This window comes from Anas acuta, chromosome Z (genome assembly GCF_963932015.1).
Source record: "Anas acuta chromosome Z, bAnaAcu1.1, whole genome shotgun sequence".
NCBI classification, from domain to species: domain Eukaryota; kingdom Metazoa; phylum Chordata; class Aves; order Anseriformes; family Anatidae; genus Anas; species Anas acuta.
This window is the reverse complement of record NC_089017.1, coordinates 27,655,412-27,669,551: the sequence shown is the minus strand read 5'-3', so window position 1 is coordinate 27,669,551 and position 14,140 is coordinate 27,655,412. Positions and strand designations below refer to the sequence as shown.

At 31.7% G+C, this 14,140-nt stretch overlaps 1 long non-coding RNA gene across 3 annotated transcripts in view; it reads left to right on the top strand.

The window, feature by feature from the left end:
- Positions 1-14,140, top strand: part of LOC137848357 (uncharacterized) — a 527,539-nt gene that overhangs the window by 14,427 nt on the left and 498,972 nt on the right. The gene's annotated exons all lie outside the window — the stretch shown is intronic.

Sequence of the window (14,140 nt, the reverse complement as noted above, 5' to 3'; positions counted from 1 at the left end):
TATCTTTGACCTGTAGTGCTGTAGGACATAAGATAGTCCACACCTGCAGTACAGTGCAATAATATGGTATCTTTATGTGATGTCTTGAATATTGAAAATTTAATATTTTTATGTATTGATATATTTTTGTTTTATGATGGAAAATCATAAAAATCATAATCATAAAACTGACTTACTTTTATAAACATTTATAAAACATTTATGAAATGTTTATAAACATATAATGTTTTATAAACATAACTTACATTTAAAGTTATCTGGAAAATAAGAAAAATATTTTAATGTAAAATATTTTGATCTGTAAATACTTGTTTCAGCTACCATAGAGTTCCATATGGGTACCTTAAGACGTACCCTTTGTTCTCAAAGGTTTGCATGTGTATTCAGCAGCAAAATTGATCTCATTGATCCCATTTTTCTTGTTTAGGAACTATGTTATCCATGCACTTGGAAATTTGTAACTATTATGAAACTGCGATAAAATATTTTATTTATTTATTTATTTATTTATTTTAGTTATGTTTATTGTCTGAAAATTTTCAGAAGTACAGAGCAAGGAAACTGTGAACTGGACAAAAATGGAAACAGGATCTATAAAGAAGCTTTCACATATTCTGTCGAGACTGCATTCAAGTATTTTTGTTTTGGTACTAAATATAGTGCTGCATGAAAATAATCTGAACTCTTAAATACCATACTAGGGGAGAATCAAAAAAAATAATGAAGCAATGAGTAATGGTGAATAATAATGAATACCTACATGGATACTTTTAGGTTTGGATCTTTATCTAATCCATTCATTGCTTTCAGGGAAGAGCAGGAGAAAATACAGAAATGGGAAAAATCTATTATTTTAAAATAAGAAAATATGAACGTAAAGCCATAAAAACTTAGTGTAAGTATTAATGGAATATGCATCTGAAGTGGCTTATCGGCAAAGGAACTGGATTTTAGATGTGCTAATATATGTGTTAAATCATTCCCTTCAGCTTGCAAAGTCACCAAGGAGGATTAACAGCAAATTATAGAAACTACTACTGAAAGGGAATAAAGTCTTCCTTAGGCAGACTGTTTCATCAGCTCAATTTTAGGATGGCCATAAAAAGAGGATAACCTTAATTTTGGAAATTGCTACCAGAGCCTCTTACAGTATTTGAACAAGTTCTCTTACAAACTTAATTTCTGTGATACGTAACTGACTTAAAAACTGGTTTTCTAGTCCCAGTTTCCTGCCCAGAAATATGACTTGAGGAGAAAAGTAACATTTTTTTTCAGGTATACTGGTAGGTAGGAATATGTCAGTTTTTGTAGTTCCTGAATATCTGTCATAAAGCACTCCAGCCATTCTTCAAATTTAGAGACAGCATGAAAGCAGCATGATCTGAGAAGACTGGGTTTTTTACTCTGGAGAAATGAGAACCAAGTCCCTGAAGCTGCTGCTGAAAAACTTTGAATGTTTCTGTTAGATTACAGAAAATACACTAGCAACGGTTACAGAGACTAAGAAATTACTTAGGTTAACATAGATTAAACGTCTTTAAACACCACTTTTTTTTTTTTTTTTTTTTTTTTTTTTTAACACAACATTTTAATGGAAACATTTATTCATTATCTATCAGTGAATAATTGTTGCATGGTCATGGGCTGCTGTCAGAGCAAATCAGTTGATTTGCAATTCTGTTTAAAATACAAACCCTTTTAAATTGCTAGTCCATCCTGTAGGACACCAAAGTACTGGTAAGAATATTGCAGACATGGAAGTCAAGCATCATTCAAGATACATTACTTATTTAGTAAGATACTAAACAGGAGTTTTAGCTCTTCTGTGTCTCAGGTTATTATGACTATGAAACCTTCAAATGCAAGACAATCTTATAATAAAACTCCAAGTTCAAGCTCCAATCACATGCAATTTCTGAGGAAAAGTACCTGAAACTCAACAACTGCAGAACTCAAAAACTGAGGAAAAAAAAACAAAAACAAAAACAAAACTGCAGAACTCAAAACAACAGCTTTAAAGATAAATATTGTACTTTTTAATTTATTTATTTATTTTTCCCCTCTGTGAATAAGGTAGTGTTTAGCTTTTGTTGTTGCTGATACTTTGTTCCATTACCTCTCTTTCTGTGATGGGTATTTATTTACATGTGAGTTGCCTATTTTCAACTTCTGTCAAAATGCCTTGTTTAAGAAAAAGGTTTTATTGATCTTGGAAGAATCTTTGACATATTCAAAGTATTAAACTTTTACCTATTAATTTATAGTTAGCAGCGTTAAGTTAGGTTTGCTCCTGGTATAAGAGAGATTCTGTACTGAAATTAAAGTGTTAATTAAGATTTTAGTTTCAGCTGAAGTTCCTATGCTAATTTTCAAGTATACATTTTGAATATATGATGAGAACTGGAGAACATGATTAGATCAGTATTTTTTTCCTCCAAAGAGCCTGACATATGGTTTGCATTATAAATGATGAAAAACAGTATTATTTAAGTAATTAAGCCAAGCTGTTCTGAGACACTGAAAGAGAAATCTATGCTTTTTTATTATTTTCTTTTCTTGACAATGTAGAAATAAAATCTTTATATATTTGACAATGTAGAAATAAAATCTTTATATATTTACCTCTTGAAGTGCAAATGGGAAAGTAAGCAAGCAGGTTACTTCTGTGTTGGTGATGCCAAAAGTGTTCTTCAAAATAGTGTTTATCTTTCAGTATATGGTCACTAAACTATTTAATTCCAAACTTACTGGTACTTGCCAAGACTTGAATTGGTGGAGCATTTCTGATGCTTTGTTAAATGAAAAAATGTGTCAGCGGTGTGACTTTCTAGTACTATGATGTCTTCTTGGTGGAATAATTTGAATGGGTCAGGCTCAGAGCTATTTACTCAACTTATACTGTTAATGAACTTCAATTGGGCATCAAATGGATTGAGAAAAACACCAGTTTATAATAATTATTCATTAAGTTTTAAAATATTCTCTGATTTTGCTTATATTTAAAGTTGTTGATACAGCCAAAAAAAGAGAAAAAAAAAATACAAAGGAAGTAACGCAATGCACAGTATTACTGATAACAATTGTTTGTAAAATAATTTATTTATTTATTTATTTTGAAGTGGGGGGGAAGAGAGAAGTAGGTAACACAAACTCACTGGAAGAAAACAGTGCTTTGTTTTGTGTTGTGTTTCATTTTGTTTGAAGAGAGTGAGTCTGGTTTTCAGGAGCAGAATTTAACTACTAAAATAAGAGCCAAAAAATAATGTTGTTAATGCACTTCAGTTGAAAATGACATCTGAGATGACTTTTGACTTAATGATCCTCAGCTATGGTATTGATTTTTGGTCAAAGTGCTGAGAATAAAAGACTTGCAACTTTAGAGTTCCTTATGGTATGTTCGTGCTACTCCTTTCATCAGAAGGAATACCATCATATGTAACAAACTATATGTTTTGTTATTTTCAGTTATAAAGTATTCTTCTAAAGTGAAGAATTAAATGGAATGTCTTTATGTGCCATGGATATGGCTTATTCTTGAAGAGCATTTTGGGATTTATTTTATGCATTTACTCAGGTGTATGTAGAAATCTAGAAAAAAAAAATGTTTGCTAGCAGAAGATAAATTGTTAAACTAAGTTAAAAAGAGTAAGAGAAAAAAAAAAAAAAAGCAAAACACGTATCTGCACTATAAAGAAGTAGTTATCTGCACTATAAAAAAAGAATGAATCAAAAGAATGAGATTTACCAAAAAGAGAAGTGAATCCTGAAGTTGTGCACCTGTATACATGTATATGGGAGAGCAGTTACACATATGCAAACAGGCAACTGCCACTGCTTTCAGCTGCTTATAGTGACAGACCCCTTCAGGTATGTAATCAGTTTATGTTCTTGTTGTTGGTTTACAAAGAGAATCAGTGAAATACATTTTTATGATGTAAAAAGTACATTTTATTATGTAAATATTTTCTCATCTATATTGCTATCTCCCATGCTTTTCACCTGGCACAGAAGAATTCAGGTCCTTAGGAACAGCTAAAGGATTCTGTGATCTGTATGATGACAACTCTTTATGAGTTGTGGAACAGAAGATCAAAGATTTACAAACACTATATATAAATCTTCATATAAAGTTAATTATTGGGTAAGAAAGATAGCAAGCAAGTGACCACTTGTGTTGGCCAATGAAGAAGAAACTGTCCAAGACTTTTAGTTTTTCCATTCTTTATAGGTAAAAATTTTCATTTAAATTGACTACTTTGCTCTTATTCAGAGTACTCATTTTTCGTAGTATCTGTTTTTCGTTTGTTTGTTTGATTTATTTTTTTCCTCATTAAAAATGTTTCTTAAGCTGTTAAATTTGGTGTGCTAAATATCACTCTTATTCTTGCACAAAGATATAAGGATTTTCATTTGTTTACTTTTCATATTTATTCCAAGCTCTCACCTATAAAATCAGACTAATTACTTTTTCTGGAACGATTAAGTGTGAGATTTTATTTTATTTTTATTTTATTGTTATTTTATTTTATTTTTATTTTATTTATTTTTTACTTTTGTGATTAAAAGTTCATACAATATTCAAAGAAGAGCATAACAGATGAATTTGCAACACAATTCATCTGTAGCCTGGAATTCTGAGGGTTTTTAAATTGTTTTTTGGTCTGGCTCTGACATATTTAATGTCAGATATTCAGCATCTCCCTCCCTCTTTTCTTGTAACCTTGCTTATTTTGTTACAAATCTGTTCATAAAGTGATCATGTTTATATGATTTTTTTCTTTTCAGTTTTTATTGCTTGACATTAGTTAGCATTAAAAGTTTCTACTTGTTAACCTAGATACAGAGAAAATCATAATTCATTTAAACTTAACTTATTTCTTGCTAAGTATGCAGTTGTCCCTGAATTTTATATTACAAAATATATATATGCACATATATATATATCTACATGTATATATATATACACACATACACATATGTATAAATCCAGGTTATTTACAATAATTATAATGATAATAAAATCAGTGGAATACAGATGACCCTAGTAAAAGTCCATTAGATACTTCTGTTTTCAGCATTTTTATGTGTGATTACAGCAATTATTTATTGTCTTAAACATTTTAAAGCGCTTAAAGAAATAGTAGTACACTTCTGTATATGAATATAGCAGAATTCTAATTCTGATTTTTGAATGATAGACACATCCAATACAGTCAGCTTTTCTTGTAAGACCCTGATTTTATCATCTCTGAAATTAGTTAACTTAATTAAAGGTGTATTTTAAAAAATATTTTATTGAATTAAAATTTAAGGTCAGTTTGCATAGATAGAATCACCTTTAAATTTTTCAGTGCTTATTGTTTTGCTTTTGAATATTCCTTCATATGCTGTAGCTATCAGATGGTTGTCAGATGGCTTCAGAGGATAGATTGAATGTACATATCCTTTTGTGTACATAGCTTTATTAGCTGCTTTGCAATTCTTCTATACTGCAGTATACTTTAACACAAATATTTATATAGTATTAGTATTATTAATGCTTATAATACTATTAATACTTATAATTAATAAATAGTACTTTAATACATATAATACTCTACTATAGTATAATAGTACTATAATACAAAATAGTACTTTGATAACTATTATTGTTTGTCCACTGTGCCCATTGTATGTCCGTAATAGTTGCTATTACTGCTATGTAGCAATGATACGTATCTCTCCATGTCCTGAACTGTAAATTAGACTAGGTTTATCTGAACATTTGAAATTCTATAACATCAAATCAGATATTTACAATATAAACATCCTGTGCTCTTCAAACTATAATTCTCTTGTGCAACAGAACATTTTGTAAAAACTGTTAAGATTACATGATGTAATCTTAACCCAAATTATGTTTATAGCTATTAGAATGTTTTGCTGTATAAGGCAGATTCATGTTGTACGTTTTGCTCTGTAGTGTTTGTCTTTATAGTCATGTAAGAATAACCTTTCAATAAATGCATTCTTTACTTCTGTATTTTAATTCTGTTCTGTGGCGGCTAATCTTTTCTTTTTTTCTTTTTTTTTTCTTTTTTTTTTTTTTTTGCTTTTGTTCCCTCAACTTCTTATTTTGAAAAGAAATGGTGTATGTAACCACCTTGTGCATCCCAGAAACGTGTATTTACTAGTGCAATTTCTTGATCAGACTGTATCATGCTGCCCTAACTGTGCTATATGCCCAGAATGAGGTTGATCTCTCTTCTGAAGTTTAAGGATTGTACTCTGCCATGTGATCTCCACTGAGATGAATGTATTTAAACAATGTCAAATCTCAAACTTGTTTCTTATTGCCAGCATTATGACAAAACTGAGAGACCACAGACTGATTATTTATTTGTATTGTTACCCCAGACTATCTATTTATATTTATTTATTTACATTGGTATTGACAGATTTCAAAAGAACAGAAAATACTGAAAATTAAAGAGTCTGACCACCTTAGTCTGGCCTTTGGTTACAGCGTGTATGGATGTTCTGAGATAATCTTTAATTTGAGAAGAGCTAACTTCCTGGATACTGATGGGAGAATTGAGGAAGCAAGAGTGTTGCTCTGTAACTGCTTTGTTTTAGTGTTACTGCTAGTAGTGAGACTGTGTTGACAGGTATTCTTCCCTTGTGTTAGGAGTTAATGCTCTGATTTGCTTATGTCTTACGAGCCAGATTCAGGAGGAGGCGAGAAGATTGACATTCCCTACTATCTCAGGATGCCTGTTATTATCATAAAGTCTGTTCTACACCTAAATCTCATCGGGGCAGAAATATAAAAAATGATTTGAGCTGAATTTAAAGTGCTGTTTTGTAGATATAGGATTGATTTATACATCTGAAAAGATACTAACAAGCAAAGGTTGATTCTACACCTCACCCCACCCCTACCCCCAGTCATGTAGTGGGTTGCCTACTATTTAGAAAGAGACTAATGGTCCAGTAGCTTTAGAAATAAAGAGTCTGGAATGTCAGCATCAGCTTCACAGGTAGAGCAGGTGTATTGATGTACAGTTTTACCTTGCAGCTGGCTAAAAAAAAGAATCTACAGATCATGGAAGCATTCAAAATCCATCTTCTAAATTATTGTACATTTCCATAGTATGTGAACCCTAAGAACCTAATCTTGATGAATATTTTCTATAATAAAGTCATACTCATATCTATCTCTCTTTTACAAACAAAACTTGTCAGTCCAATGAAGTATAAAGAAATTGTATTATGCCTATTCTTAATATGTTCGCTATCCTATGTTCGGTCTAATTATGATATCACATTTACCGTAACTGTATGATAACTACTTGTGTTTAAAATCATAGTCACAAAGTACAGAATTTAAAATGCCATATGAAACTCTTATTTAGGCTCACCTTATTTATAATATTAATTAGGTTCTTTTATTTTTATGGCAGGAAAAAGTGGGTAGTACCAACAAGTACAGAAGTTCAGTTAAGATTCAGTTTATTACAAAAGTGTTTTAGCTCACTTGATGGAAATTTTATTCCAGATGCAATATATTTCAGGCATTGGAATAGGCTGCTAAGGGTAGTGCTGGAGCCCTCATTCCTAGAAGCATTTAAGAGATGTGTGGAGATGGCACCAATGGACGTGGTCTAGTGAATGGACTCAGGAGATCAGGTTGATGTTTAGACTTGAAGATCTTAAAGGTCTTTTTCAACCTAGATGAACTGATGATTCATCAGTATAATCAATTTATGATTATATATAATTAATGTTGGTCAAGAATTTATGATGAAAACTGTGCATTCTTAGAAAAGCATGTTCATGCTATGAAAAAACAAAAACAAACAAACAAACAAACAAAAAAACACCCGCTTTCTATATGAAAATGATTTAGAAAAACTTCTCAAGGGGAAAGAAAAAAAGAAAACCAGTAACAGACTGAGTTTTTAAAGTTGCTTAGGTGCTTTGTGAGAATTGTAGTGGGTTCCTATTTTTGTGTAATGTCTATGTTCTTCAGCGTAGTTTATTGTCCAGGATTCAGAAAAAGTCAGATGTGCCTCTGTAGAACCTAGATGACATGACTGGATGTGCAATCTGCCTGCTTTTCCAGCCTACTATGAGTTTGTAGAAAAGCTGGAGGAAGATACCAATCAAACTACTGTTTCCTAAGAAAAACAGACATTAGTTTTTAAATTTGTTTAACCTAATAATGTAATGTAAATTGGTACTTTTTTTTTTTAAAAAAAAAGAAAAGGTACTTTTTTATTTTTACCTCTATATGTATGTTTAACTATATATTTCATCCTTGACAAAGTGAGATAAGTAAGTTAATTTCTTGTAGCCATGGATGACAGGGACTCTTTCAAAACCTCTGCTGTACTGGCTCCAGTACTGCCTTTATGTTGCCTAGTCTATCTTACTATGAATTTTCAGACATGATTTCTATAGCTTTGGTGATGATACAGTTGTTTTGAAAGAAAGAGTCAACCTACAAATTTTCCTTTCCCAGGGAACGTGTCATATTCTTTTGATGTATTCTTTGCCCACAATAAGGAAAAAACATGACAAACTTGAAGTATTTGGGGTAATGAGGATAAGATGTCAGCCTTCAGTGAATGTAATGTAGCCTGTAAGACAGAAACTGCTACGCCTTTTTTTTTTTTTTTCAGTTACATTGTTTTTATGTGGTTCATTAATTTTTAAGCACAATATTCATCTCCAGATTTAGAAAGCATATTTTGATTTTTAGAAATTAACAGTAGGGAAGAGCTTTGGAGAAAAATTATTCATGTATTGCCATTAAGAAACTGACTACAGAAACTGTCTTCAGGCCGTCAGATGGATGGTGATACGACATAGACTTTTTCAACAACTGTCCATCAGAAAGACAGATGGAAGATTCTTAAAAAAAATAAGAATAAATCCTCTAGCACTAGGAGTTACTATTGCTAAATCATTCACATCCCTTTTTCTAAACACTAAAAATTCTTATGAGATATCATTAGACTGTTACAACTTATAACGGAAAAATCAATGCAGTAAGAAAATTAAATTTTACTGAGAGCCTTTGGGCAAAATGCAATGTGAAAATGCATTTTAGCTTCCCTTGTGGTTCAGAGGAAAAGGGAGAAATGGAATCTAGGTTAGCTGTCAGTGCACAACAGTTTTTAGAAGCAAGCAAAACAGCCTGTGAACTAAACTCTTTCTTAATGTATTTTTTTTTTTCCCTGATTACTTAATAATGTGCAAATAACCACCTTAATCTGATAATTTGAAAGGTCAGAAGTCTCTTCTACCCATTTTAAAAAACAGTCTTTGGTCAAAATCGATGAGTAGATTCATCTTCCCAGGAAAAGGGTTTAACAGAAGGAAAACTGATTCATCTGCTAAGGTATACAGCAATGACATCTGAACCCCTGGAGAGACAGTGAGAGTGAGAGTAGCTAAAGTGGAATGAGGCGATTGTGGTGTAATCAAAAAGAAGTCGATCAAAGCTGCCAACAAGCTCTTGTGGAGAAGTGACATATATACTACATTTGGTGTACTTTGTAATCACTGTAAGTGGTCACTGTCTCTTGCTGGCAGACAGATATGGAAGGCACAAACTGACACATGTGGCAATTACAGATTAAAAAGATATTAAAAAAAATCCTCAAAGTTTGTGATTTGAGTTTTTTGTTTGTTTGTTTGTTTTTAAAGTAAGAGAAACATCTTAATTATTTTCTGTTTCATGAAATAAGTGATTTATACAGAATTCATAGATTGAAAAAATATGTAGCAATCAGATTCGGAACTGGAATACAGTGGTGGTCTTCTCTATCAACTTCATTCAAATTCAAAGTATGATATAATATATAAATAATATTTAGAATTGATAAATCATCATTCATAACTTATGCACATGCTTAAGATTAACCTATTGTAGGAAGATCCTTGAAAGCTAGGACTAAGTATTGTTCAACAGTCAGTTTGCATTTCCTCGACTTCTCTTACCTACTAGGTTGTAACTAAATGGTCTGTAAGGTAATTTACACACATTTGCACGTACCTATTATTTGTATATGAAATAAATGTGTGCATGTATTTATATAACATGTGAGCACATGTATTTGCAAAATATATATCTCACATACATATGCACACAAATCATAAAATACTTTTATCTCCTTTACATAGATTTCTGATGGTTAAATTGAGACAAGTTGTTTTACTTTGGCAAACCCTAGTATAAACTTACATAAATCTATTTTTGAACATATATTTGACAAATTTGGAAAGAAAAAAATATATATTACTTGTAGCTTAAAACAATGCGTTTCTTTGAAATACAAAAATTAGAAAGCTCATGATTGGACTTTTGTAGACTTAAAAGAATTCTTTTTAATTCTGATAGTTGATAGGATCTCTTGTTTTTAACTTTTAAGGAGTCATTTTGTTGACTTTCTACTTTAATTTTAATATTTGGAGCTGTTACTTTTCAGTCTGGAAGTAGAGATCCAAATGTGTTTTTGCGTGTTTGTGATAGCTAAGACCTTTTGTCATTTTCAGCATGTATTGGGGTAGTCTCCCTAATTCATTTTGTGTAGTTCATCAAAGAAAACCAATAGTTAGCAACGTCGAAACTGTAGCTGAGTCATTTGTATGCTGTATATTAAAGTCCAAATCTGCCTAAAAAAGTCAAGGCTCCAAGGAATAGACCTATTTGTAAAGCAATATGCCATCTACACAGATATCTCAATTCCTTGTAAGGGGAATATTTTGCATTGGTGGTCCACAGATTCAGTGCAAGCCCGGGTATGACAGGAAAACTGGGCAGATAACCTCATCAGAAAGAGGAAATTGTGTAATGGAAATAAAAGGGAATGGTACTGAATGGTCACTTTTGACAAATGTGATGGGAGTCTAATTTGTGCTTGCTTTGTATCAATGCGTGCAGAATAGATTTTTATTTTTATTTTTCTAACAGGCAGAGATGTTACTTTTATTATCAATAAAAAATGATCTATCCAAATCACCTTCCTTCAGAAGAAGAAATATGCATTTGAGAAACCTTCTTAGTAAATCTCTTTCACATAGAAAGATGGATAATTTTCTTCCAAATGTTAATTTTATGTCCCACTCCAGTTATTTTCTCATGGTGAATCTTGTGACACACGTGTTGATGAAGGAGACAAATAGTTAAGGGAAATAGATAAGGGAAATAGATGAGGGAAACATATACCAGCCTTCATCTACTGCAGATGTTATCTGGCTAACATATGTCTTTTATTAAAAAGAAAACCAAAACCTCTTTGTAAACAATATATATATATTTTTTAACCTCATAAACAATATAATCACAGAATCATAATGGAAATGTCTATTCACAAGTATATTCCACACATTTACAATTTTCTGTTTCTTCTCATTTAAACAAAGGTGAGAAAGGGTATGCAGCTGAAGGTTGGCTGGTTCTGCACTCCCACAGAAGCTGATGTGCTCTTGAGCTGTGGAGCAGATTTGTGAGGAGCAAAGGCAAAGTCCATTATGGGTTTCTTGTATTTCCTACTCAGACTGATTTACTAAACCAGTGATCTCATTTTTGCATGGGTGGCAATAGCTTCGAACCTGAACTTACTATTGTAATGCTAATCACTATTAATAACTGTGATAGCTGTACAAATAGACAAAGGTGAACATTAGGCAATGATAGTTACTTGCTATTCCCTCCCCAGTTGTCTATCAGTTAATGTACTTATTTAGAATATTCATATAGTACATAATTTAGATGTTGTTATTGTATTTATTACAATAATAGTGGAAATATTATTAGGTAAGAACTGAGTACTTTGCTTGACAATGTGAAGTTCTTTGACTTCAGTGTGAGTTGAGTATGCTTTAGAGAAACGTAAATTTGAGAGTTTGGGATGATTGAATGTCACTACAGAACTACAATTTATATGGGAAAAAAAGACAGTAATTCAAGCATTCAGCTGTTGATGTGATATCAAACATTTGGATATACTAATTTCAGTAGGGACCCTCTTAGATATGCAACATCAAGATAGTGGTCAAAGAGGTGCCAGTTTAGGACCACGCTCTGAGACGAAGCATCTAAATTCTATATGCAAGCCAGGGGGTCAGCCAGAGGTTACCTAAAGACCTGTTTTGATATTCTTGATACAGAGCATTGTGTTTGAATGTGAATACTTAAAAATGTTAAGAAGAGTATCTGTTGAGCTCTCACTAATAAGAAGCAAACAAATAATTACTGCAAAAAGTAACTATGCTGGGACAGATTAGTTAACCACAGGTAATTAGTATTTTCTTTTGAAGGTTCTACATTGTTGAATCTAGATTTTTATACTGACATAATGCTCTATCTCAGATATGTAATATTAGCTGAAATATCTAGTGAGACAGTCAAATATCAGTGAAAAAATCAGTACAAAACACATAGGTAATGTGTGTTATATATTTATGGTAGATCTTCAGATTTGTAGTGTGTTGTACTTTCATATTACTAGGTTGCTGCTTTTGGGGTTTGTATGTGTTTGCAGCAAAACAGTATTTTAGCCTCTGCATTTAGTATCTCAGAACAGCAGTCATCGGCATACATCAGTTATGTTCACAGTATGTGCCCTGAGTCTTTTTACTTCTGTGCCATACTTCAGCATTGACAATGAGCATTGCAAAGCTGTTGGGATATAATGGTAAAATTCCATACCTGAAACTTTTACATAGATGAGACAAAAATTGAGTCCTTATTTGTCTTTTACTTTATCTCTTGTCAGTAAAATGACAATTGACCTAATGAACACCGTGGACTAAATCTTTTAAAACCATAAAGAAATTGACATTATTTCCAGTGACAAAATTATTAGGTCTTGGATCATTAGTGGAAATGGTTATGTACAAAAGAAGAGTATTAACACAAATAAAAATGTGTTACTTTAAAATGTGAAAAAGCATGATGTAGGTAATGCAACTGAAATAGTTCAATAACATGCATGAACTAGTTGCTTCGTTCTGAAAATATGCTTTAATTTGTGGATATTAAGACTTTTTGTGTATGTAATATTGCTTTACTTTTCTTGATTTTTAGTTTTTCTTCCTTGCGTGTACACAACACACTATTAAGACCTAAGTGCATTTATTTCCATCAAGGATTAACTGTCTTAGGTCTATATCTAATGTGTTATAATTTTTAATTTTCATTTAATTCATATTTATAAAATGTGTGCTAAAAATAACTCATAGTTCTGCTTCAAAATGAAATACAGACAACAAAGATTCTTTGATCTTGAAACATCAGTTTATGTCACTTTTCTGTCAGTTTATTACCAGTTGATTAGATATTTAAAATATTATATGTATTTTGGTAAATTATTTCTTAATTGCTTCAGTAATGCGTTAAATATTGGTTCTGTGTAAATGTAAGCAACAAAGTGCCGTTACTCTTTCTTCCTAGAATACTTACTTGAAGTAGAGGAGTTAAAGAAGAAATTAGATGGCAACCATGAAGTCCAAGCTTTACCTACTTATAAGCTGTTCATAGGAGATAACTTTATAAATATAAATACAATCTGATTGTATGGATTTTGATGGAATTCTCAGTCTGTTGTCCCTGGATTTGTGCACTTTGCAGGCCCAATGTATGTAGAAATACATGTCAGAATGTAAACCTAGTTTTTGAAAACAAACAAAAAACATTCTAAATTGTGACCAGAATGCATTCAGCATAACAGAATCTCAGTGCATGCTATGCATTAGGTATAATAACTATTATACCTAATATTAATAACTATATAATAATATAATAATAACTATATACCTAACTATATGAATTAGGTATAATGTCTGTCTATCCCATGTGTCAAAATGGTTGATGTGACTTTAGGGAATCTAGAATAATAAGAAATGGCCTCGAGTTATGCTGGGAGAGTGTTTAAGTTGGATATTAGGAGAAATTTCTTCACTGAAAGGGTTGTGAGGCATAGGAACAGGCTGATCAGAGAAGCAGTCGAATCACCATCCCCAGAGGTGTCCAAAAGACATGTAGATATGGTGCTTAGGAACTTAGTAGTGCTTGGTTAGTGGTTGGACTTGATGATCTTAGTGTTCTTTTCTAATCTAAACATTCCTATGATTCTATTCATCCAACATC